The sequence below is a fragment of the Marmota monax genome, unplaced genomic scaffold (assembly GCF_021218885.2).
Source record: "Marmota monax isolate L192 unplaced genomic scaffold, Marmota_monax_Labrador192_F-V1.1 WCK01_AAM20220418_F8-fsc00217, whole genome shotgun sequence".
Classification (NCBI taxonomy): domain Eukaryota; kingdom Metazoa; phylum Chordata; class Mammalia; order Rodentia; family Sciuridae; genus Marmota; species Marmota monax.
In genome coordinates, this window is record NW_026692031.1 from 2,307,356 (window position 1) to 2,331,802 (window position 24,447).

At 57.5% G+C, this 24,447-nt stretch overlaps 1 protein-coding gene across 10 annotated transcripts in view; it reads left to right on the top strand.

Moving 5' to 3' along the window:
• The window catches only part of Sema4d (semaphorin 4D), a 114,406-nt gene that overhangs the window by 26,787 nt on the left and 63,172 nt on the right, over positions 1-24,447 (top strand). Inside the window, exon 1 of one of the 10 annotated variants that reach the window (XM_046454043.2) lies at positions 6,024-6,070. The exons of 6 other annotated variants lie outside the window; for them this stretch is intronic. The gene's annotated coding sequence lies outside the window, so the exon portion shown is untranslated. Of the gene's footprint in view, positions 1-6,023; positions 6,071-10,174; positions 10,314-12,467; positions 12,487-16,538; positions 16,675-24,447 lie in introns of those variants that run through there. 3 more of the 10 variants (XM_058582761.1, XM_046454059.2, XM_046454051.2) reach the window with 3 other exon arrangements.

Consider the following 24,447-nt stretch of genomic DNA (forward strand, 5'->3'; position numbering starts at 1 on the left):
GTGGCCTTGTTTTTAAACAGCACAGGGAGCTTGCTGTGGAATCCGGCAGGGAGATGCCAGCCAGTGTAGTTCCCCCACGTCTGCAAAACAACAAAAACCAGCAGCGGCTAAGGGTGGTTGTGACCTTGATCTGAAAGAGAAAGGTCAACGTGTGACTTCCCTTGAGCCTTCTTCTCTGCAGAAACCAGGTATTTGGGTTTGATATTGTGGGTTACCACAGGGAGAGGACCTTGGTCCCTGTGAGGAACTGTGAGTGGCCCCGGAGCTAAGTTGTGGACTGAAGTTTTAGCAGGAAGTCCCAGCATCTATGCTTTGAGCTCCATCACATTTCAGGGGTTTGCAATGTAGTCTAGAAGCTTCTAGGCATTTATTTGGGGGTATACAGACTCTTCTTTGGAAGGAAGATTTCAGCACCGCAGTCTACAATTTGGCAATCAGCAAAGCCCCAGAATTCCCCTTCCTCACTGAATCCAGTTTAATGAGCTGCTAGAAAAAGAGAATTCTTGACGCTCGCTCTCGTTTTCTCGACTGACTTGTCTGCTATCCATGAACCCCGCCAGGCCCCGGCATCTCCAGACTCTGAGGTTTTATGGTGTCCAGCACACGGTGACTTTCATCTGTGCGCTGCTCTCCCAGTGAAGACAAAACGAATAGAACTTTATCCTGTCACTTTCCTGGTTGGCACACACACTGGTGTGAGGGTGCAGGGTCACCCCTGCCTCCCCAGGTAATTGTAGCCTCTACATCAAAGAACTGCCGCGGTTTGCTCGCGGTCACATGGCGGAAAGACACATGTCACAGTCTGGCACTTTATGTACCTCACGTACTCTATCCTTTGGGGACATTTGCCATTCGACACTCACCAGAGTTTACTGGGGTGAGAGCTTTTGTTGGTCACCTGTCCCTATTTCTGGTCATTGCCGGTAACTACAGCTGATCCTTTGAAGGTTCCCGATACCCCTGCCATGTTGGGTTCTAGAGAATTCTGCCCTGCATGGTGGGCAGGGGCTCGGACCTTCTCCTACCCTTGAGCCTTCTTTCTTTGTTTCTCTGTCCATCTTGTAGGAGGAGGAGGTGGTCATGTGGAAATCGGCATTTTTCTGATTGCCATGAAACCAGCCTTCTCTGTCGCTGTCTAGTTAATCATTTTAACAAGGAGAATCTTGACGTCCTTGGGAGCGCTGAGCACCAGGCTGTGTGTGGCTGAGTGGCGAAGGTCTTCCAGCCCTGGGGACCGCTCTCCGAGGCAGGGGGCATGGACAACAGGTGACCTGGCTCTATCCTTCCTCTCGGGGCCACATTCGTAGCTGTGTGTCATGCTGAGCTGGCTCTGCGGGACCCCCCACCCACCCACCTCTTGAAGAGGGTCTGTGCATGTGCATGTGGAAATGCCATGGGAGGACCTCACCCAGACCTGTGAGCACCTGTCCCCAGGGTCGCGGCCCTCAGAGATTTTACCTGCATGTCCCGGGTGGTCGTTGGGTGTGCAGCGTGCACTGGGCTTGAGTGGTTTGTGATTTGCAAGCCATTCAAATGAAAAGCAAATCAGGACTTAATAAGAAGGGACTTTCTCAGGAAGGGTTATTGCAGGGGGACGGGACTGTGCACGCTGTGACCCTAGGATCACGGTCACAGGCGTTAGAGCAGGTGGAGAAGGGCCAGGTGTGGGGCATGAGGTGCTGGGGAACATGGAGTTCCTGGCCTGTTCCCAGGAGGGGCTGCGGCTGGCTCTGGGGGCCCCAGGGCCTTGGGGAAGGAGAAGCCAAACCGAAGTTTGGTCCTGAGGGATGTGTTGTGGCTGATCAGTGGGGACAGCAGTGTGACTGTTAACGGGTCACCGATCAGGAATTGGAGGGTTTCTGTGCCCAGGTAGATGGAGGCCCTCTGAACCCTCAGTCATAAGCGGTGTGGAACGGGCAGCGTGGGGCCTTCTTGCCTGTGGCTGTTGACTGGCACGGGCTTGGGGGAGTGAGTGCTTCCCAGCAGAGCTCGGTGCAGGGTGGGGGTCGGGGTGTGGGTGACCTGCTGGTCTGGCCTCCCTCCTTCAGCCAGACGGGCCTTGTCTCCCCACTCCGCCAGCCTCCTGGTGCGAGGCCCCGACCTCCACTCCCAGGGTGGTGTCTGAGCTGTACAGTGACAGAGGAAGGAGCCTGGGCGAGGTGAGAGGTGCGAGGTATCCGGAGGACCTACACCCTCCAGGAGGACGGGGCACCCTGAGGCACTGTCTGCTGGCCTTCACCGTGTCTGGGTCCCTGAAATTCCCTTCTTCTTTACATCCTGGGGTGGGGTCGGGGGGACTCCCTCCACCCAGTTCCTTTGCTTTAATGTTACTTATTCGAAGCTGCCATTTTATGTCCTCTACTTTGGTTATACAATTGAATACACATCCAGTTGTGGTTTGGAATGTAAATATCTTACAGGTTGGCAGTATTTCTTCAGTCGGAAGCGTATTAAAAAAACGGTAGTTACAGTTCATCGGGGTTCCACTGTGACCAGTTGAAGAGATACCAGAGCGTCATTAAATGTCTGGTTATTTTGATTATTTCTAACAGTGGGCCAGCAGACGGCCTCGGACCCATGAGCAAATTACGCACATCCCTTTTCATCAGTAGCATGGAAAATAAAATGGTGACATTTAGAGAGAGTTGGGCAGTACTGCAGATGGGCATGACCATGTCAAGTCCAAGACTACTACTTTTTTTTTTTAATTTGTTCTTTTTAGGTGTACATGGCAGTAGAGTGTATTTTGACATATTATACGTACGTGGAGGGTGACTGCCCCTCCTTGTGTCCTGTACATGACATGGAGTTCCTCTGGTGGTGTATTCATATATGAGTGGAAGGAAGTGACGTCTGATCCATCCCACTGTCTTTCTTTTCCCATCCCCCTCCGTTCCCTTCATCCCCCTTTGACTATTTCTATGCCCCCCACCCCCCACGACTTCTTAATAAAGTGTCTCTTGTGCTGTCAAAGTCATCTTGAAGTTTGAGACACCATACAGCTTCTTTTTTAAAAAAATTTATATTTACTGGTGTTACATTACACATAATTGTGGGAACTGTGCCATGTTCCTACTTGTACACAATTTGATCCATTTTGTTCCCTGTACCTTCCCTTTACCGCCCATCCGCTCCCCCCCCCCCCCCCCCCCATCTCCTTGCTCTACTCTACTGGTCTCTGGGCTTCCTCTGTTATTTTATATATATATATATATATATATATTTGGTATCAGGGGCACTTAACCACTGAGCCTCATCCCCAGCCCTTTTGTGTATTTTATTTAGAGACCAAGGTCTCACTGAGTTGGTTAAGGCCTTGCTAAGTTGCTGAGGCTGGCTTTGAACTCGTGATCCTCCTGCCTCAGCCTCCCAAGCTGCTGGGATCACAGGCTGCTGCACCACCCTGCCCGGCTCTCAATTATTACCTTTTAATCAGTGCATTATAATTCTATGTAAACACAGCATTTGCCGTGGTATGTCCGTACGTGAACTTGGCCTAATTTGGTGGACTTCATTCCCCAGTACTTCTCCCACCCCCGGTCCCATCCATTCCCTCCCTCTGTTTCCATGAGATCCCTTTTCATGCCTTTTCCCCACCCCACTTCCTCTGGCGTCTACATGTGAGAGAAGACCTTCGGCCCTTGATCTCTGAGCCTGGCTTGTGTCCCTCAGCGTGCTGTTTTCTAGGAGGCAGGAACTGTTGCTGCAGCCTGGTGCACACGGGAAGCACAAGGTATATGCACTGATAGAATGGCTGGTGTCATCTGTTCCCCGACACGCTAAGGCGTCCCTAGTGACCCCATGCTGTTCAGGAACTGTGGTTCCCAGAGTGTGGCCCGGCTGACAGCAGCCTCACCCAGGAACCTGTAAGAAATGCATGTTCCTGGGCTCACCCCACAGCTCTGCAGGCCCAGGGCTCCCCCTGGGCCCCAGGGACCTGCTTTTCATGCCCTTGTCCTGGGTTCTGTTGCGGGTTCTCTGTGATGACCACCCACCAGAGGCTCTTGGGGTCCCCAGGAAGCAGCCTTGGCTCAGAATCTGTATCTGAGAGTCAGCGTGTGAGGTAGGAAGGACCACTCACTGTGCATGTGTGTGCACATGTTGGTATGTGAGTGTGCGTCTGGGCCTGTGTGCATATGAGATGTGTATGTGTGAATGTGTGAGTGTGGCATACATGTATGTGTAAGGTGCATGTATTTGGGTGTGTATGTGTGTACGTGTGTCTGTGTGTATGGGCTTGCGTGTATTTGAACACACATGTGTGTGTCTGTCCGTGGGTGTCAAGGTGTGTGCATTGTGGTGCCCGTGTGGTGGGTGAGTCCTGTGAGAACCATGACAACTTGGCAGCCTCAAAACAAATGGGGCTGCTAAGTGAGGGACCGTGGCACATGTCTGCTGCAGTGTGTGCAGGGCAGAAAAGTCACTACCACAGAGTGTGTAAATGCAGTGACCACCTTGCCCTCTGTCCCCCAGGCCCACTCTACAGTGAAAACCTGTTGCTGCTTCCTTGATGCCCTCCCCCGGGTGCTGGCTCCTTCTGGTGGCCTTTTACATACATGTGCAAGGCGAACATGGAGACCCTGGCTGTCCCTCACAGCCCACCTGTTCCTTCTGCCTTGGGCAGTTCTGGTCCCACACAGGAGGCCCAGGATTCAAGCGTTCGCACGGACCCTCTGGTCACTCTCTGGCCAGCCACCGATGGACTTGGAGGGAATGCCCTTTCCCCATCTTTGTGTCTGAGTAGGGACATGTCTTGGTCCATTCTGTTGCATTGACTGGGTAATTTATAAAAAATAGAGATTGGCTCTTGGAAGTCCAAGGGCATGAGGCTGGTATCAGGCAGGGGCGGTGGCAGCGTCCTAACACGGCAGAGAGGGTTACCAGGCAAGACAGTGAGCACGCCAGCGGGGGTCTTTCTCTTCTTGTGAAGCCACTAATGCCATCGTGGGCATCAGGACCTCATCTAACCCCCCTTGCCTCCCAGATACCCTCTTCCAAACACGATTAGCACGTGAATTTGGGGGCTAAGTTTCTGCCCCCTTCATGATGGCGACTGGGTTTCAATGCGTGACTTTGGTGGGACACTTTGGAGCTACAGCAGACAGAGCTGGAAGACGCATTCTGAGTGTGGGGTCAGGTAGCCACCACGTCTCCTCCGTCCCCCACATTGGAGTTAACGTTCTCCAAGGCCACCATTCCATTGCTGGCCCTGGTGTGCCCAGCCTCAAAGTCCTGCCTGTCTGAAAGATGAACATGCCCATCTTGCTTTAATTTGGGTTTCTTTCATTGTAAATGACATTGAACAGCTCCCTCCCCTGACTTGATATTTGCCGTTTAGTGCCAGGGGTAGGGGTCCTTGGGAAGCCGGGGAGCCCTCTGTGTCTCTGTGTGACACATAGTGATCCTTCTGCGACTTTAAGATGATTTTTTAAAACCTACAAGTTCTGCTACATTTTTTTTTCTTGGTTTCTTCTTATCATCTCTCTTTGACCTTCCTTCTCTGCCACTTCTTTTGGTTTTTAAGTATATGATGTCCTTTAAAACTTGGAAACTGTCAAAACGCCACGAGGTAGCATCGACGTCGTTTTAGGATGTGATTCTAACTAAGGGGCTGAGTCGGAAGCTTTGTGCGGAAGTGTCGCTCTTTACTGTGACTTGGTTACGATCACAGCATTTCCGGCGAGCCCTGGGCCACCCTGGCCCTTCCCCTATGCACTTCCAAGCTCGGGTTATTTGCTCTCTGATTATTTTATCTGCTGTCTGCTGTGTCCTTGTATAGCAGCAGAGGGGAGGGGAGGGGAGACAGTCAGCCAGGGAAGGTGGGGACGATGCCCTCCTTCTCGGTTCCTGCTAGTGACCATCCATTGGCTCCAATGCCTCTCTGGTCTCACCTGACCAGGTGAGTGGACAGTCCCTTGCAGAGGTCATAGGGACATATTTAGCATGGAGTTTGTCTGAGTCAGTGTAGTGAAGGATCTGGTTCCAAGCTGGCACTGCTGAAGTGCCCCTTTCTAACTCTGTTTCAGAATCCACCCATCCATTGGGAAGAAACCGTGACACCGGTTATTAGGTGAGTGAGGAACTTGCCTGTGGGTGACAGTTCCCTTTAGAAGGGACTCTTCAGAAGGTCTTGTTCTTGGTGCTCCGTCCAGCGGTGCCTGACCCCATGGGCGGCTGGAGAGCTAGGAAGGAATGTCTGTCTCAGCAAGCTCAGGCATTTCTGCCCGGAGGGATCGTGGTCAGGGGATGCACCGCAGAGGGCATCTGAGGCTCTGCGTGGTGTGGGCGGGGAGGGGCCACCAGCAAGGTGACATGGGGCAGGCTCGTTTTGGATGGTGAGTGTCGCACTTGGGGTCAGCACTGACTTCCTTGGGCTGGGTGGGAATGGGCCTGAGTGAGGGGCTGCCTGTGAGGCTGCGCCCTGCCTGTGAGGCTGCGCCCTGCCTGGGTCCCTTCCTGCTGTTCCCCGGGGACAGGACTGCATGCTCAGGCGAACAGATGGGCCTTTGACTGTGACGCGTCTCCCCACCTCCTGGAGATCTCAAGGAGCTGGTGGCCCTGTTTCTCTTGGATCACACCAACTTGCAGCCCTGCCCCTGGTCATCAGGGGAATCTGGGGGAGGCAGCAGCTTAGCTGGGGCTGGGGAGGGCCGAGGGGACTGGGAGGGCTTCTGGGCTACTGGCCTCTTGTCCTTACTCCTGTCCCAGTGTGCACAGGGTGGAGGGCGGAGCAAGAGTGTGTGTTGGCGGCACAGCAGTGCTGGTGTGCAAGCGCCCTGCTGCACACGGGCGTGTGGCCATGCACTGACAGAGGAGCGGAGGTGCCCAGCCCCTTGCAGGGCCACCGCTGGCCTGGCAGCCTCCCTGTTGTGCTTATTGACCTTGGCCTGGACCTTCACCTCTGGTGCTTCAGTTTGTTCCCCTGTGAGCTTGGAGGGGCCGGCTGGGGGGGGGGGGCATCCCTCTGTCCTCGCAATCCTGAAGGCATCTGGAGCCCCTGAGCATGGCCCTGTGCAGGATCCCAGCTCCCTGTGACAGCAGAAGGGTGGCTTCCAGTACCAGGGTGTAAGCTAACCCACATTGTCACCACGAGGGGCCACCGCCTGGGAGCAGCCCTGGGCTCTGTTCTCAGCCTCACGCCTGCAGTCACCTCGGTGGCCTTTAGCTCACAGTGGAGTCGAAGCTGTCAGTGGGCATCTGTGGCAGGCCCAGAAATGGGGCCACCTGGGGGGCTGTCACGTTTCTGGCTTGTCCACTTGCTGGGATGGAGCAGAAGAGAAGAGGGGTCCAGGGAGAGGGAGCCTCTGCGCCCGACATGGGCGGGGCCAAACGCTCCCATCTCCTCGTTTGTGGAAACAGCTGCTGTGAGGAGACCGGCCACTCAGGCCTCCGCCATGCGGGGCTGCTCCCGAGGCTTGGAGGAAAGGTTCATGCCGTCACGTCTGTGTTCAAAGGAGTTTCCAGATGTGACTCCCCAGTAACGAGCGGGATGTTCAAGTCCTAGCATCCTGTCTGGGAAGCCCAGTTGTGCTAGCTGAGCGTCTGCCAGGCCCCTGTCCTCCCCCTCCACTAGTGTCTCACGTTCCTGGTCCTTGTCTGTGCTTAGAGATCCGCCTGGCTCTAGCAGTGCCCTCTTATCTGTGATCTCACCTTGCAGTTTCAGTTGCCCGTGGTCAGCCAGAGAGTGGGTACAGTACAGTGAGATGTTTTTCAGGAGAGAGAAGAGAGAGACCGTGTTCACATAACTTATTACAACATGCTGTTGTGATTGTTCTGGTTTTTTTTTTATTGATTATTGCTGTTAATGTCTTACTGTGCCTGATGTATACCTTTATAGTTATGCACGTACAGGAAAAAGCCCAGAGGGTGTGGGGCTCGGTGCTGCCCACGGTTGCAGGCCTCCACTGGGAGTCTGGGAATCGACCCCGTGCATGACGATGATCTGCATGTCAAAGGCCATTTTCAAAGGAAATACTCCAGAAGATGAAGACACATATTCTAGAACTTGCAGTGAAGTGGAAGCAAAAATAACTCTTTTCAGGGATCTGTTTCCAACGTGAAGTGGTCCATACAGACGGCTTTGCATTTGGGGAGTCCTTGGCTTGGGGACAAAGCAGCCATTGTCCTTCCCATTGCTCCCATGGGACCGTCTAGAAATTCAGCCAAGAATGGAAGGGTGGCCTCTGCAGGGAGCTGGTGTAACCACACAGTGACGGCAGTGGCCCAGTAGTCCTGGGGTGCCGGGGGTGCTAGGGTGCTGGGATGCAAGCACATGGCAGAGGGCCTCAGGGTGGAGGACAGGCTTCACTGGGACATCTTGGGGCAGTGAGAGGGGCAGGATAAAGGCTTGGACCCAGACTCTGGGACTTGAATGTGCTCATCAGGAGAAGTTGGGTGCAGAAGGGAGTCGCTTTTGAGTGGTGGTGTTTCGATGCCGCCTGAAATTTAGGTTTCTCTTTCCCCTTCCTGACACTAGTTGAAAACAACCCTGAGATCTCCCCAGCACACCACATGTGTGCCCCAGTGCTGCCCTGAGGTTGGGTGTGCCCCAGCCCCGAGGCTGTGTCACCTGCAGCGCCATGGGGCCCCCTGCTCCTTAGGGGAGGTGCTTTATTTTTAGCAAGTGACTAAAATACTCAGAAGCCAGAGTAGGACACTTGCAGATTTAATTAAATGACACTGAAATGGGAGGTAATTACTTCTACCTGTTTCAGAAGGTCTGGGAGGGTCTCTCTGGTCCTCCGACGGCGGCCCCAGGAGGCTGTCACCTGGAAAAATGCCGAGGGCCCTCCCCCACGGGCACCCAGGGTCCTGTGGGTGCTGATCTGAAGGCTCATGGGTTCACTGATGTCAAGGGTCCTTGTAAGCAGCCTTGTCCTTGGTGTGGATCTGTGTGGTATCAGCGCACGTATTGTCTTTAAGTCACACGGGGTGATCAGGCACAGCAGGTGTTGGGACGCAGTGAGACAGTGGACACCGTGGCTCTAACCTGACAGGCCACGTGGAGAATTAGCACCATGCCGCCGGAGCACAGACCAGCCCTGATCCAGGACTCTTCCCTGGGCCACAAGCTGCTGGCCCATCTCTAGTGATCAGAAGGTTCCGTACCCTCAGCTCGCTTAGGTCTGTGCCAGTTCCTCACCTCGGCAGCTGTGTGCGGCCCTTACTGCTTCTTCACGCTTTAGATATGGCCCTGGAGCGGCCTCCGCACCTGGCACGGCGTGCTGGGAGCGTGGCTGTGGTCAAGAGCCGGGAGGCACCTCGGTGTCGGATCCACAGCACGCCGTGAAGACTCAGCATGCAGGAAGGACCGGGGTACCTTCTTCGTAACTGTTAATTACATGTGCAAGGATCGCATTTTGCCTGTGCGTCAGGCCAAGCGAGCTGTATCACTGACATGACCATCACCTGCTCATGCATGATAATGTGACTTCTAGGAACACCTGCAGCAGGACGCAGTGCTCGCCTGGTGTGTAGGACAGTGTTGATCTAGAATGTTCTGGATGCCTTAAACCTGCCTCACCCCCTCTTGCATTTCTGCAGCCCAGCCTGCTGGGTCTTCCCAGAGAAAAGCAATTCTCCACTCTCCTGGTGGAGAGTGCACCCAGCTCTGCCCAGCCCTTGGTGAGCTCACCCACCCCCGACGACCCCTCATTGTCCAGGCCTCTGTCCCCTTGTTTTCTGTGGGTAAGAAAACCGACCACGCATTCGCTTGCAGCTGATTTTCCACTTTGCCGCGTCCTGAGCGCGTCAGTTGCCCACCCTCTGCGTGCGGTGATGGTGATGCGTCCATCCTGTGCCCTGGGGGAGGAGGGCCACCATGTAGCCCCCCCCACCGCCACGTGCACTGCCTCTGGCAGCCTTTGGGGTGTGGGTGGAGGGGCTGCTGCCTGCACAGCTGTGGGGCATCCACATCTGGCCGGGCTATTAATAGCCCACAAAGGACCCATTTTTCTTTGCGAAGGGTGGACATGTGGCCATGCTGTCATGCCCATGAGTGGGGCCTGTGAAGCCAGCCTTTCATGGAGCAGCCCTCTGGCACGTTCTGCCCCATGTGAGCGGGACTCGGGGACCCATGCCCGCATTTCCACAGGGTGCGGACGGCAGCTCGCCGGAGCTGAGGCACCGTGCAGCCCCCAGGGCCGCCCATTCAGCGGGCTGGTCCTGCCCACCTGTTGCTATCCACAGCACCCGTCACCTGGGGAGGGACAGGGCCTCTGTGGCCCATTATGCTGGGGCAGTAGAGCCTCTACGGAGCAGCCAACACTAAACCCCAGGTGAAGACCGACCCCAGCAGGATCACGAGGTCCCATGTGAGTGGAAGGGCAACCGGGGCCTTTCTTAGCGGGGACATCAGCTGGTGCTGGTGGTGGGGGAGGGCATTCCTCGCACAGGAAACAGGAGACTCAAGACGCCGAGGCAGGTGGGGTTCACCCGTGGTGTTCAGGGTGTATGGGGGGGTGTCTGGGCCCAGATGGACGCAGGGAGGGCGTGGGTAAGCAGAGCCGCTTGGACGGGGACTTGGTGCTCAGGGATGCTGACACGGGGGTGGGGCACAGGCTGCTGGGGAGGTTCCAGGCACCAGGTAGGATGCTGGGCGGGCGGCCACATTGTGTCAGTGGAGGTGGCCCTTGGGGTGTGTTGGAGGTGGATCTGAGGACTTGCTGTAGGTTGGGTGGCCTGGAGTGGGTTCTGGGGGCTGGGGTACCCTGTGATCTGAGGAGTCGGGAAGGTTGGGGCTCTGCTTAGGCTTCTGCCTGGCTCTTGAGGAGGGGTCTGAGCGTCAGGCTCGGTGATTCCGGGACACTGGAGCCGGAGCTGCTTATTCATGGGGAGGAAGCTGGGGAGGTGGCCCAGGGCTGGCCTGGGGGCTGGGTCCTAGCTGGTGCCAGAACACGGAGTTCTCCCTGACCTGACTGGGAATGTCCTCCGTCACCTGTCCATCAGATGGAGACAGGCTAGAACCTGCTCCTGCACCCATGCTGGCCGTGGGGGACGCCAGGAGGGAGTGGCCCCCGAGGGCCTCTGTCACAGGCAGCAATGCAGGTGAGCAGAGGTGGAGAGGGACTGGGGATTGGTTCAGAGTGGCCGCCAGGCTGTGGGGGTGATGGGTGGGGAGGGGGGAGGTGAGGTCAATAGATGGGGAGAGGAGGGGCTGCAGGGGTGTGGGCCACACCTGTCTAGTCTCCTGCAGTCTTGGGGCACAGTGCTGATCCCCGGGACACCCCCAGCTGAGTTGGACACAGGATAGGGAGCGTGGACAAGGAGGCCACCTACAGCCACATTGGGACTGTATGTGGTATGGAATGGGGGGGCAGCAGGAGGTCTGGGAAGGGGGTGAGAGGAGCGAGACCTTGATGTGCCCATTATAGAGACAGGATAAAGCGTCCTGTTTTCTTAGGCTGCCGTGGGTGAGGTGGGGTCACAACCTTGGCAGGGACACAACCTCGGCCCCACCTCAGAGACACTCAGCTTCAGGTTTTGTTTTTGTCTTTACCCCTTGTAGTTGATGGAGTCAGGACCCCCAAAGGTACCGGGTTCTAATCCCAGGAGCCTGTGAGTGAGGCCTCATAGAAGCGGGGCCTTTGCAGAGGTTAGTTAGAGGTCGGGGGTCGTTCTGCATCACCTGCTGGGCCACCCACGCAGTCCCTGGAAGAGGGGAGCAGGGGGCGCTAAGACGCGGGAGAGAGAAGGCTGTGTGAAGCGGAGGGGACACTGGAGGGATGGGCCGTGACGGTGTCACCTTGCCTTGGGGAGCCCAGGCACCTGGTCCGACGTGGCTCTGGGTGTGTCCAGGAGGTGTTTCTGGATGGGGTTGGCATGTCAGTCAGTGCAGAGGAAGCAGGTGCCTTCCTGGTGTGGGTGGGCCTCTCCCTGTCCATCCAGGGCCTGAATAGGATGAGGAGAGTCAGGGCAGAGCCCCCTGCTCCTGCCCTGAACCCCCAGCCTGCGGACAGCAGGTCTCGGGGGACCGCCGCTCTCTGGGATCACATGAGCGGGTCCCCATGATACATCTCTTAGTTCTGTGTCTTGGAGAAGCCCGACCAACCAGGGAAAGCCTAAAGCCACTAGGGCCAGGAGAGGCGGAAGGGAGTCTCCAGGGCCTTGACTTGGGTCCAGGGAAACTGATCTCAGACCTCTGGCCTGCAGCAGGGCAGAGCATACATTCTCTTGTTTGGAAGCCACCAGTTAGTGGTGCTGGGTTAGAGCCGCCACAGGAAGACAATGCCCTCAGCGTAAACAGCACTTCCCTAAATACCCGGGCGCAGTGTCAGAGCTGTCATTCGGTGACTTGGATTTCAGGGTGTGGCACCGCTGGGTCACTGGGTGTGTGGCTCTTTGATAGATCTCCCCAGATTAGTTTCCGAAACAGGACGTGGGGGGCCCTCTTCCAGGTGTTTTTTGTTTTTGTTTTTTTTTTTTTTGATGCATCTGTCAGCAGGGCAGGGGGACAGCTTCGTGACAGTGCTCCGTCTCCGAGTCCTGGTGAGTGTGTGTCTGTGCTCTGTGTGCTCCCGCCGTCCAGGTCCTTCTGTGAGTCTCCTCCGGGGTTCTTTGAGCCGTTTCCTCTCTGAACCTTCATTCCTCTCTTCCTGTCTGCAGGGCCGCGCGTGTGTGTCGTGGTCACCGGCCTCTGCCCGGTTCTGCTGTCTGCTGGTTAGTTTCCTTAGTGCCTCTCTGGCCATCTGGATGAGCTCTTTGCACTGGCCCAAGCGTCCTCCTTTCCTCTGAAGGCTGGTAGGGCCCAGTGTGGGTTCAGACTGCTCGGGCTGCCCCCTTGATTTTCTGGCACAGAGTTTTGTCCTTCTGTGTGTTTGAATGGAATTCTGAGTTAGAATGTTCTGCATAAAATGCATTTAAATGGAGGGCTGGGGATGTGGCTCAGGGGTGAGCGCTTCCTAGGGTGCCGAGGTCCTTGGTTCATTCTTCAGTGCACCCCCACCTCCCCACCGTGTTTGCAGGAGAGGGAGTCCAGCCCTCCTTCCTTCCAGGGCGCTGGCACCAGGAGTCACTCTCCCATCCCTGGTCCCTGAAGTGAACTTCAGCTGTGTGGTCTGTTACCCTGCTGTGAGCTGGCCTCTGTGCGAGCTGGCCTCTGTTCGGGAGCCTCCACCCCTCCCCACTGGCCCACCTGCCTTCCCGTGGGCCTGAGCCACGTCGGTAGCATCTGCTGCTGCTGCAGACAAAGCGGCTGGGATTCAGGCACAATGAGGTGACCATCAGAGGAGGGGGCCTAAGCGTACGTGGAGGATGTCGCCTGCCTCCCACTGTACCTGGGCAGAGGAGGATGAGGGGCAGCCACTTGGGGGGCTGTGGATGCCGGGAAGGGACCAGGTGAAAGGGGAAGACAGACACCACGTGGCATGCAGAATCACACGTGGCATGGGGGGAACTTCTGTGAGGTCATTCAGCAGGGGAAATGGCAGTGTCCGAGGCCATCTGGCACCTCGTGGAGAGCGAGTCTGTCAGGGGAAGTGGGGAAAAGGTAAGGCTCGTGTTGGGGACCTGCCTGTGGCTCGGAGGTCCTGGGTGTGGTGATCTGAGACCCCACCAGGTGGGCGGGCACCTGTGTGGGGCCGAGTGTGCACCATTGCCCTTGGCTGGGGTGTGAGCATGGGGTATGTCCAGGTGGTGGGTATGTGGGTCACTGTGTCACGGGCGTGTGGACCTGACGTTTGGCTGCCTGGCTCCAGCCTCCTTCAGAGCAGGACACTGGGCACTGCTGGGGCCCTCTGTTGGCTGGTGCCCCTGGTGTCACCCAAGCTGGGCGGGTCACCCCAATGCTGGGAGCACAGTGGGGTCAGGGCCTGCCTTTGCCCGCCTGTGACCCTGGTCCTGCCCGAGCTGCAGGAGGAGGTGTGGAGAGTTTCGGGTACCTGATCCCATACAGGACCAGCAACCGGCAGGCGAGGAAGCCAGGCTCAGCACCCGCTCCAGGGTGGGGCGGGGCTGGCCGAGGCACTCAGAGCCGGGCCCGTCTGGCTACTTGCCCGCCCTGGGCAGGGTCCCCGTCAGTCAGCAGTGGCTGCCGGCCCAGCCTGCTTCGCAGGTGGCGGTCATAGGCGGGTGGGGTTCAGGCTGCACTATGCAGGGAGGACCCGTCCTCCTCAGCACCTGGCAGTTCCACGGAACAACTGGACGGTGAGACACCTGCTCCTGGTCAGCAAGAAGGTAGACTGGCACCCAGGCCTGCTGGGAAGGTGGACAGAGTGGCCAGGCCCCACAGGAAGGGGGCGGGAAGTGGGTCCCCTAGCACCAGGAGGTTCCCATTGAGGTCTTTGGCTCAGGTTGCTACACAGCTGTGGACTGCGGGTTCGCCCTGTCCTGGGCTCTGCCCTGGGTGGGTGGTCATGTTCCTGATGCAGTGTGGAAGTCCCCGTGGGGCCTGAGGGGCCAGGCAGAGCCCTGCAGGTCGGGCAGAGTGGGCTGTGAGGAGCATCCTGGGAAGAGGAACCAGCCTCCTCCTGGGCACTGAGTCCTGGGCCCTGCAGAGGCCACGCGGGCAGCTGTAGGGATGCCCCCTGCCGTGGAGCATGGCCCTTGAGGGCATCACCTGTGACTCCAGTCCCCAGAGGGGCAGTGACTTGTCATAGTCTGTGTGCTGAGGGCTTGTGCTTGGCCGGTCCAGGCAGTGGTGCAGATTTGCGGTTGATGCTGCCCGTGCCTGCCCGGGGCCTGAGTGACAGTGGGCATCGGCCTGGGGTCTTGCATTTTCTCTCCAGAAAGGGGAAGAAGGGAGGGAGGAGGCCATGACCCTGTGGGGCACCCTCTAGTGCTGACCTTCCCCAGGGCTGGAAGCCATGGTGGCTTGTCCCCCTATCCTCCTGTGCATGCACCAGGACCGCTCATGGAGGTTGGGACTCACTGTGGCAGCTGGTGGGGCCTGCGGAAGTGACAGCGCCTGTCTTTCCCAAGCCCTCCTTGACCAGCGGGCGAAGCGGGACCCTGGTGAGGCGCGCGGTTTACCGGTTTCACCTCACCCCACCCTTCCTGCCCTTCCTGCCGCTGAGCGTCTCTCTCCTGAGAGATTTTGCCACCCTCTGACTTTCTCGTCATTCTTCACCTGCTCCCGTGACTGAAGCCCGCCCGCCACCTGTGCAGAGCTGTGTGCCTCCAACAGAGAACTCTTGGAGGCCTGCTCACCAGCTTGGAGAGACCAGGCAGGGGGGCCCGTGGGGCTGAGCCGGGGGCTCTCTCAGCCCCCCAGGACCCTCGTGCTGAGCCCACGCCCATTGTCTGGCGGCTGACCAGGGAGCATCGTGACCCAGGCCTGGCCAGTGGGGAAAGGAAGGAGACAGCCGTAGCGCCCTGGGTGCCCTGGCAGGAGGAGGCCGGTAACACGCTGAGCTTGCAGCCGGGCTGGGTGTCGTCCACTCACCCAAGCGCCGCGTAGGATGCGGGTGTTAAGAACAGGCCTCCCCGCCTGCTGGGAGGACCAGTGTTTAGACAGAGTTGTGGGAGGACGGCTGCGAGCGGCTGTCAGAGTTATCCCAGGTGTTTCCTGCACATGATGATCCCTCAGCCTCCAGCACCCTGTCCACAGGCCTGGCCTCCCCTCCTGCCTCCCCCTGAGGCCAGGGCCCAGGGAGCCAAGCTGGGTGTTGGGGCTGAAGGGAGGAGACCGAGCTGAGCCCCCACGTGGGACAGATGGAGGCCGAGAGCTCGGGACCCCAGAATCCCAAGGAGCTGCAAGGTGGTGGCATGCGTCCCCTTCGCCTCCTGCTCCTTCTCATGGTCTGGGGCATCCTGATGTACCATCTGGACATGACCTGCCAGGCAGCCTGGGCCCCGTGGCCTGGTCCCTCTGGATGTCCACCACACAGCCCTGAAGAGAGTGACCGAGGGGCCATGTGCCCATGCAGAATTATTCCCCAGTGTGCTCTCCGGCCACCTGAGAGGCCCGGATGCTCAAGATGGAAACGGAAATCTGGTGGGCCTGGTCGTGGGTCAGCCAGGTTTCCTTTGGCCAATGCTGGTGCAGTGAATTCATCACTAATAATTTTTTCTTTTTGTAAAGAAAACGTAGACTGCCTGTCAATTGGCTTTTAAAAATAGACACTTGTGGGCTGGGGGCGCAGCTCAGTGGTAGAACGCTTGCAGGCTCAGGGCCCAGGGTTCAGTCCTCATCACCGCAAAAAAAAAAAAAAAAAAAAAAAAAGACTTTTGCTGTTTACCGTGAATCAAATTGACCTGGGGTGTAGGTTAGCCGGGATCTCTAGATCCAGGCTTAGACAACGGAATCCAGTTTTGCACCGTCTTATTTATGTGGACGTGTGGACTGATGTTTGAAACCAGCAGCTTCCTTTGGCTGATTAAAGACCTTCATATTTGTTTCATGTGGCGTCTCTGAATCACCCACGCCTTGTCCTAGGTAATGGTGTTTCTCTTAATATGACAGACGCTTTAAGAAAACTGCCATCCGGGCTCATTGTCCTCCTGGGTAATTTACAGGGTCGAGTGGTCTCTAATCTCAGCCTCTAGATTCACATTACAGAGGATTCAGGGAAATCTTGTTCTTTACGCCAGATGACATGTCTGTCAACGTGCCTTGACGTTGTGTGGCGTATTGTGGAGTTTTCAGAAGCTCTTAAAGGACATGAATTATCTTCAATTCTGGTCAAGAATACCTGGGGGTATGCCTCGAGATCGCTCTGAAGCTAGAAACTGTCTTTGGTGAGTGACGGAAGAAGACGCTCTGGGATTGCCTGTTGGACGGGCCCAGCTCTCTGCTGGTGGTGCAGTGGGTTAATATTTTATCCGGTTTCCTGATCCCAGTGCTGTTTGTTGTTAGCTGGAGTCCCCAGCCCTGGCTCCTGCGGTGAATGCCATCAAGCTTGATGAGCACAGAGTCCTGCAGGCCTTCCCTGCCCCGGTCTCGTCCCCACACTTGAAACTTGGATGCATTTCACCAAAGGCTCCCGAGAGGGAAGGAAGGGTCGCCATCACGTCTCTAGAGCGTCCCACATGGGCCCTTCTCTGCAGAGCTGAGCACGTTCTCCTCCTCTTCTCATTGTTGCTGCATCTGACGCAGCTTGGCCCTACCCACTCTGGCCCCGTGCTTGTCAAAGGCCTCCAGTGGAAGGACAAGTTGCTGTGCTGGGAGGGGTGGTGGCCCTGGGTGCCGGTTGGGTGCCCCCCTCCTTGGGCTGGGCAGGAAACGTGGTTGCTCGGTTTACAGGCAGCTTACCTGCACCCCTTGCTGGCTGGCGGCACACGTGGCTCAGCACTTGCGCTGAACACTGGTGGTGTCCCTGGCCTGTGCCCTCCCCTTGAGGGCCCTGCCTGGCCCCCAGCGGCAGAGCGAGCTCCCAGTGCTGCACTGGAGGGAGTGGGGTTGGGTGGGGCAGAGGCCCTCGGCTGGACCAGCAGCCTGCTGGGTTGGAGACCCGGGGAGCCTTGCCCCTGCCCTGATGTCACGCGTATGATCGTCCCATGTCTGAGGGGGGTGTGGACACCCAGGGTGGCTGGGCAACATGCCCCATGTTGTGGTTCTTGCAGATGGGGGACCCAGAGCTGCCCCCATGGGGGGACCCAGCAGTCCAGGGCAGCTGTGTCCTGTTTCGGTGGTCACTGTGCCCAGCTGGAGCAGCCTCCATGCTGCCTGAGGGACAGCACTCTGAGCACATTACCTCTGAATTTGACCTTAGCCCTGCTTGACCAAGGTGCCTGGGTCATCACCGTCCAGGACTGGACCCTGGCGCTCAGAGGGGCTAAGGGACTGGCCCGGGGCCCCACAGGACCACGTCTGCACCTCTAGGATGTCCCCTCCAGCCCTGAGTGCTCCGTGATGCCCCAGCCAGGCCTGGCTGGTCCTCGGGATGGGGTTCTGGGCGTGGCCTCTGCCCGCCTGGTGGTCACTGACGGGCACAGCCTGGGTGCTGGGCGGAACAGCCCCTTTTCCTTAGGCCTGAGCCCTTCTCCTCCTTCCCCGGCCCTGGGGCCAGGCCCTGTCCACACGCCCTGATTCAGCCCCCACGGGAAAACAATCGGGCCCACATCCGCAAACAGCCCTGCCATTTACAGGGCAGAGAATGGAGACGGGCTTGTTCCACGACCTGCAGAGAAGACTCACCACAGCGCCTTGTCCCGGCTGCTGAAGGGCGCCTTGTTGTGGTCTGAGTGACCCCGGCTGTCCACAGCACGTCCCCTCACCCCACCCCAGACTGTACCCCAAACGACAACAGAGCCCTTGAAACCCTGAGGTAAGGACAGACGTCCCCGGCAGGCAGAGACCCCGCGTGAGGATAGAGCAGCCAGACCAGCCAGTGTCCTGAGTGCCCGTCCTCCTGTGGCCCAGGGACACAGCGGCTCGTGCTGGGTCAGCGAGCCACCCGGGGAGAGGTAAGGCCAGCCGTGGGGACTGGGGACTTGGCTCCTTCCTGTCTGAGCAGGTGGCCTGTCTGCTTCTCCCTGAGCACCAGGGTTGAGTGAGAGTGGCTGACCCCAAGGTGGTCAGGGCCCAGGTGACCAGCTGACCTGGAGGATGAGCGGATGTTCGGGCTTTGCCTGGGGTGGTGCTAGGAAGGCAGGAGGGGAGCTGGACACCCGCTGAGCGGTCCCTCCTCACACAGCTGGTCTGGGAGCACCTAGAGGCTGCGATAGGTGCGATTCCAGGGCCTCACCTGGTTCTATTCCCTGGGACGTCCAGCGTCCCCCAGGACATAGGACATCTGTATGGACACAGTGTGGCTGGCTGCTGCTGTCCCCCTCCGTGTGGTGTGAGTGTGTTTATTCCTTGTTCTTTCAGTTTGGCAGGACCCTGCCGGGGAGGGGTGGTGGCCCTGGGCACCTGGCCTGCCCCCCCCCCCCTTGGGTGTGACCCTGGTAAGGCTAGTCCAGACCTGGCTGTCAAGGGATTGGCGGGCGGGCGGGCGTGACAGAACCTGCAGGACCTGAGTGTGACTGCTCCTGAGGACTTCCCGTGACACACAGGCCCAGGGTGGCCCCATGGCTGACACAGGGGCTGGGAACGGAGCTGCGCGCTGGGCACCATGTCCTCTGTGGCCCATGTGTGTGAAAGTCCCAGATCTAGGGGTGGTGCTGTCCTGGAGGGTGGGGGACAGGGACGGGGACAAAACTGCAGGTCTGCCTAGGAACCTCTGGGGCAGAAACCTTGGAGCCTGGAGGCCGCAGCTGGGAACTGCTGAGGGGACTGTCCCCAGGCTAGAATTTACATAGGAATGGGGGCTGTGAATGGGGGTGCTGTAATCCTTCCAAAATTGGGGTAGAATTTGCATCTGAATGACCCATCGAGTCCCGATTCCTGAGGAATGCGAGTTTCCTTGAGATTTCCCAGTGCTCCTGGGGGTCATTTGCATGTGCTCTCAGCCAGCCTTCTTCCTTGAAGTCCCCGGACCTGGCATGCTGTGGAGGGGTACGGCCATTGCCTGCCCACTGCCTGGCTGTTGCCACCTCTTCTCCCCGGCCGCCAGGTCTCAGGATGGTCGCAGAGAGGCAGGTTTGGTGCAGACTTCCTGGTATTGAAAAATATTCTGTGAGGGCCCTAGAACTTTGATTCAGGGGTTCCTGGTAACACTATGCCAGGGTTCTGCAGGAGGCTAACAGACCCCTCCCCGTTAGACACCCGCATCCTGGAGCCTGTGAATATGTTCTGTGACCTGATGAAGGGACTTTGTGGGTACACTTAGGGACCTTGAGGTGGGGAGGCTATCCTGAATAATCCAGGTGGGCTCTAAATGTCATCCAACGTGTCCTGAGGAGACAGAGGCAGGAGGGCAGAGGGAAAGATGCTACACTGCTAGTAGAGGAGAGAAGAAAACTGTTCTCTACCCTCTTAGGCTCTGTTCCTGGGGGTCTGTGAATTAACATAACAAAAAACAGATTCGGCAGTCAGATGTTAATATTTTTATGCGTATCTGCTTCACAGAAAAGATGTGAAAATCCAAAGAAGTAGTTTGACTCAGGTTTATATGCCCTGAGAAGTAACCAGACAAAGGAAAGAGCGTTTGGGCTCCCAGGAATGGTGGATTGTGTGAAGGGTGGCTAGGAAATTTACGGTAGGTGAAGATGGTTGACAAAGATGCTGTCCCCAGTCTTCCTGGTGTGGGATGAGAGGCATCTTTATACAAGGAAATTCATGCCCGGTTTTTAGGCAGAAAGGAGGAAGGCAGAGAGTTCTCCCTGAGCCTGCTGTCTGCCTTCAGCTGAAAATAATCCTTGTGCCAAAGTGGCACATCCTGGCCTGGCGTATTTAAATCCCAGTCCTGGCTTTGAAGGTGGAGGCGGGGCCCGGGGCCAGGTGATGCCTATGGCCTCTAGAAGGTGGGAGGACAAGGAGATGACTCTCCCCTGGAGACCAGAGGGAACCCAGCCGACTGGTCCATTTTAGCCCAGCCCTCGGCCAGATGTCTGGCCTCCAAAACAGAGAGAATAGATTTGTGTAGTTTCAAGCCACTGAGTTCGTGGTGTCTGTGTGTCCTTCTGTTTATTTAGTTACATTTTTGCTTATCTTTCTGTGTGTTTTTATCTACTTTTTGTCTATTTGTGTATTTATTTACATCCATTTTCCCATTTATATATGTATGTATGTCTCTCTCCGTCTGTCCATCTGTCTGGCAGTGGTGGAGATTGAACCCAGGGCCTTGCACCTGCTAGGCAAGACCTCTGCCCCTTATCTACATTTCCCAGCTTTTAAAATCATATTTAATTTTGAGGAAGGTGCAGTTCTCCTGCCTCAGCCTCCTGTGAGCTGGGGTTGCAGACGAGCACCCTGCCCCTTTCGTGGTCAGTTCAGCTCCCTGAGACGGCCCTGCCTGCAGAGGATCGCCCCAGCGCTCGGCAGGGAGGCAGCGGAGGCTCGGCAGGGAGGCAGCGGAGCATCAGATGTGCGGAGTCGCCTTGCCTAGATCAGGGTCCTTGAAACTGCAGTGCTTGTAGGGGTCACGGAGGACCTGACCCGGAGTGCGTCCACATGGTGTGGACACCCGCTGGTCCAGGGAGAGCCTTGCAGGGCACCCTTTGGACCACGGGGTGTGTAGGGAACGGGGGGGGGGGCAGATTGGAGGACTGGAGGTCTCAGCCAGCACAGGAGAGGTGGGATTTAGGAACAGGAGGGAGGCTGTAAGGTTTGCCTCTTGGGGGGGCTCCTGGGAAGGGAGCAGGAAGTATGGTGGGGGCTTCCTTGGCCTCACATCCACTGAGAGGGAGACCCCTCCACGGGCAGCAGGTGTGGCCAACAATGGTTAGTCCAGAAGCTAATCTCAGTGGCCCGCACCTGCCGTCTCAGCCACAGGAGGCTGAGCCCAGGGGTTCAGGGCCAGCCTGGGGAATGGAGCAAGACTCTCTCTCCTTAAAAAAAAGATCCTGCTGGCCAGATAGCGGGGGAGAGCACAGGCGGGTTTTGCTCCCCCACTGTCCGGCAGAGCCCTCTGGCCCAGGGATGGCCTGGGGTGTGCACTGTGCTCCAGCCATCCATTCCTTGGGGACCAGGCACGCGGCCACAGGCCCTGGGCCTGCACAATGCAGAGGTCAGTGCAAACAGGGCTGAAAAAGAACCCCCCAGCCTCCCAGCCCCGGTGTTCCTGTTGGGCACACCAGGAAGCGCAACCAGTGCGGCTACAGCCGGCCGCTGGCCAGTGCTCTTGAGGGTGGTGCTCCAGCCACCGTGTGCAGCGCCGTCGGGACGGGCAGGAACGGGACGTCCCAGGACCTCTTTGCCACGCGCTGTAGGAGACAGGACTGAGCGTTGCCATCTTGATCACCTGGCCTGCTGCCCTGCTCCACCTGGGCCCCTGCCGGCTCCCTGCAGCAGCTCGGCCAGTCCCCACCCTGTGCCCAGCACACAGGAAGCTCCCGCCCCCCCATCCCGGGGGGTGTTGTGTGTCCTCTCCTGCTACAGACACGGTCCTTCCCCGAGGTTCAGCCCATCTCCACCCCACCCCCGACAGCCTAGATGCGCTTTGTGTTCTCAAGTCCTTTTTCCCTCGTGGGTTGGCTCGTGTGACATGTTTCCTAGGGACTCCCTGGTGTGTGGCTAGGGTCAGCAGGGTCAGCGCTGGTTTCCATGGACAGAGTCCTGTCTGTGGTGGGGGTCGGCTCTGCGCCCTCAGGGAGCAGGGAGGGATCCTCCTGCACTTCACCCTGAGCACAGTGGCCGCCTCTTCAGGGTCACCTTAGCTGGTCCCTGTGTGCACCCTCTGGGTCACCACCCAGGGTCACATGCCCCTCCCCCATCTGCAGGCTGTGGGGCAGATGTGTGGAGCAGCCACTCCGGGCTCCCCAAGTGCTCGTCATCCTTACTTCAGAACACCCCACCCCCATGTACACAGTACTGTGTACTCTGCACACACGTGCACGCACACACCCATCCAACATACACAGTACCATGCACCCTGCACACATGTGCACCCCCCCACATACATAGTACCATGCATCCTGCACACATGTGCACCCCCCACACACACATACATAGTACCATGTGCCCTGCACACCCCCCCACATATACACACACACAGTACCATGTGCCCTGCACGCACACACACACCCATACATATACACATACACAGTTCCATGCACCCTGCACCCCCCCATACATGCACCCTGCACACACACCCCGTACAGATGCTACACCCACGTTTCACACAAATACCACACCTGTGTGCATGCATACAACACGTGAACACACACCACCGTATGCCACGCACACTGTACCTGTCAGGCACCTGCACCTCACCACATCTGCACACACCTCCCACACGTGCACACATGGGCACAGCATTGTGTTCTGCCCCCTCACATCTCTTCTGGCCATCAGCCTGGACTTGGTGGTCAGCAGATCTTGGTGTAGATAGTCCTAGGCCAGGACCAGCCCCTTCTGCTGATGTCCCTCCTCCTGGAGCTGGTCTGCAGCCCACCCCACGGGTGGTAGGTGGTTGTCTGTTTTTTAACTGCAGTGTCATGTGGACGCTTGCCTCGTTTTCCCGTGGTCTCGTCCTCCTGCAACACAGTGCCTTCCTCCTGCTCCAGATCTGCCAGTCCCCAGTGGCTGTGCCCTGCTGCCCTGGTGACCAGGGCTCTCGAGGTCGGCCACCTGGAAGGAAGACCAGGGATTCTGGTTGCTGTGACAGGGCAGAGTGCGGGCTCCCTGCAGACGCGCCTCACCCCGGGTGTCGGGACCCTCCCGTGGCTGTCCCCGTGGGCTTGAACTTGTACCATCAGTTATTGGTCTCTTGTCCTCAGGTCTTGGCTCCCAAGTCCCCCGGAGGGGGCCAGGCGTGTTTACCCACCCGCCAGAGCACAGCGGACATTGCTGTTTTTGCAAAGCTCTTGTGCAGCTGGTCACCTGCTGACTGTGTGAGGTCCACTAGTGTCTTTGCCTCTAGGCCATCCCCAGTGTCTTGGAGAGCACACAGAGGAGTGTCTTTTGCCCACTGAACCCCAGTGCATGGCGTGGGCTGGCGCTTGGTGGGCTTCTCAGTAGGTGCCAGGTTGGAGGGATGGACAAACCCGGGTGTGGCAGAAGCCCCTGTGCCTGGCCGCTGGTCAGATGGCTCTCACCATCTTGGGCTCCAATTGCTTACTTTCTCCGGGACTCTACTCACAGCTACTTTACAACTTAGTTATCCAGAAGCAGCCTCAGCCGAGACTGGAGAGGATCTCTTTTCTCCTTTTAGAGACGGGGAGCTCACGGCCTTGAGCTCCTGGGCTCAGATGATCCTCCGGTCCGAGACTCCAGAGTAGCTGGGGTTCCTGGAGCGCACCGTTACACCTGGCAGTCTCCTTGACAGCTGGGGCCAGCACATTCTGGTTACTGAATAATTTAAAGAGTTAAATCAATGACGTGATCACCAAGTGAGTGCAGGTGTCCGTGGTGGGCAGTAGCTTCTGTCCCTTGCAGAGGACCTTACTCCAGGCTGACCGCAGATTCTGCCTGGGGACGGGGATGCAGATCAGCAGCATGCCGGCAGGGCTGCCCCACCTGGTCCTGGCTTCCACAGGCCACCCTCTGCGCCTTGGCCGCTGGCCCGTCCCTCTGTGGTTTTCCTTGCTCTTGGTGTAGAACGTGGATTTGGGTCTTTCAGAGACCACAGTGAGCATGCGCATGGGTTCCTAAGCGGACTCTTTGCAGGTGCTTGGTATACAGTGCCTGTGGTCACTTGCTGTCCAGGCAAGCACGTGCTGCCCCCAGGGTAGGACACAACAGTCAGAGGCCGAGAGTAGAGCCATTGGGCGGTGTGACTTGGATTTCCTTGGGCCCCGAGGACAGAGGCGACCTCTTCCTTTCTCTCATTAGTTTCTTCCAGAGAAAGTCGTTCTAGAGACAGCATCCACCTTGGGACAGTCGGTGGCTGTCCTTGGAAGGTCAGGATGATCTGGTTGAGCTTAATTATTGACCCAAGGTGTTCCATCACAGTTAATTTTAATGGAGTATTGCTAATGTTAGTAGTTAGTGGTGATGCTATCACCTGGGCACTGTTGGAGGCCAGC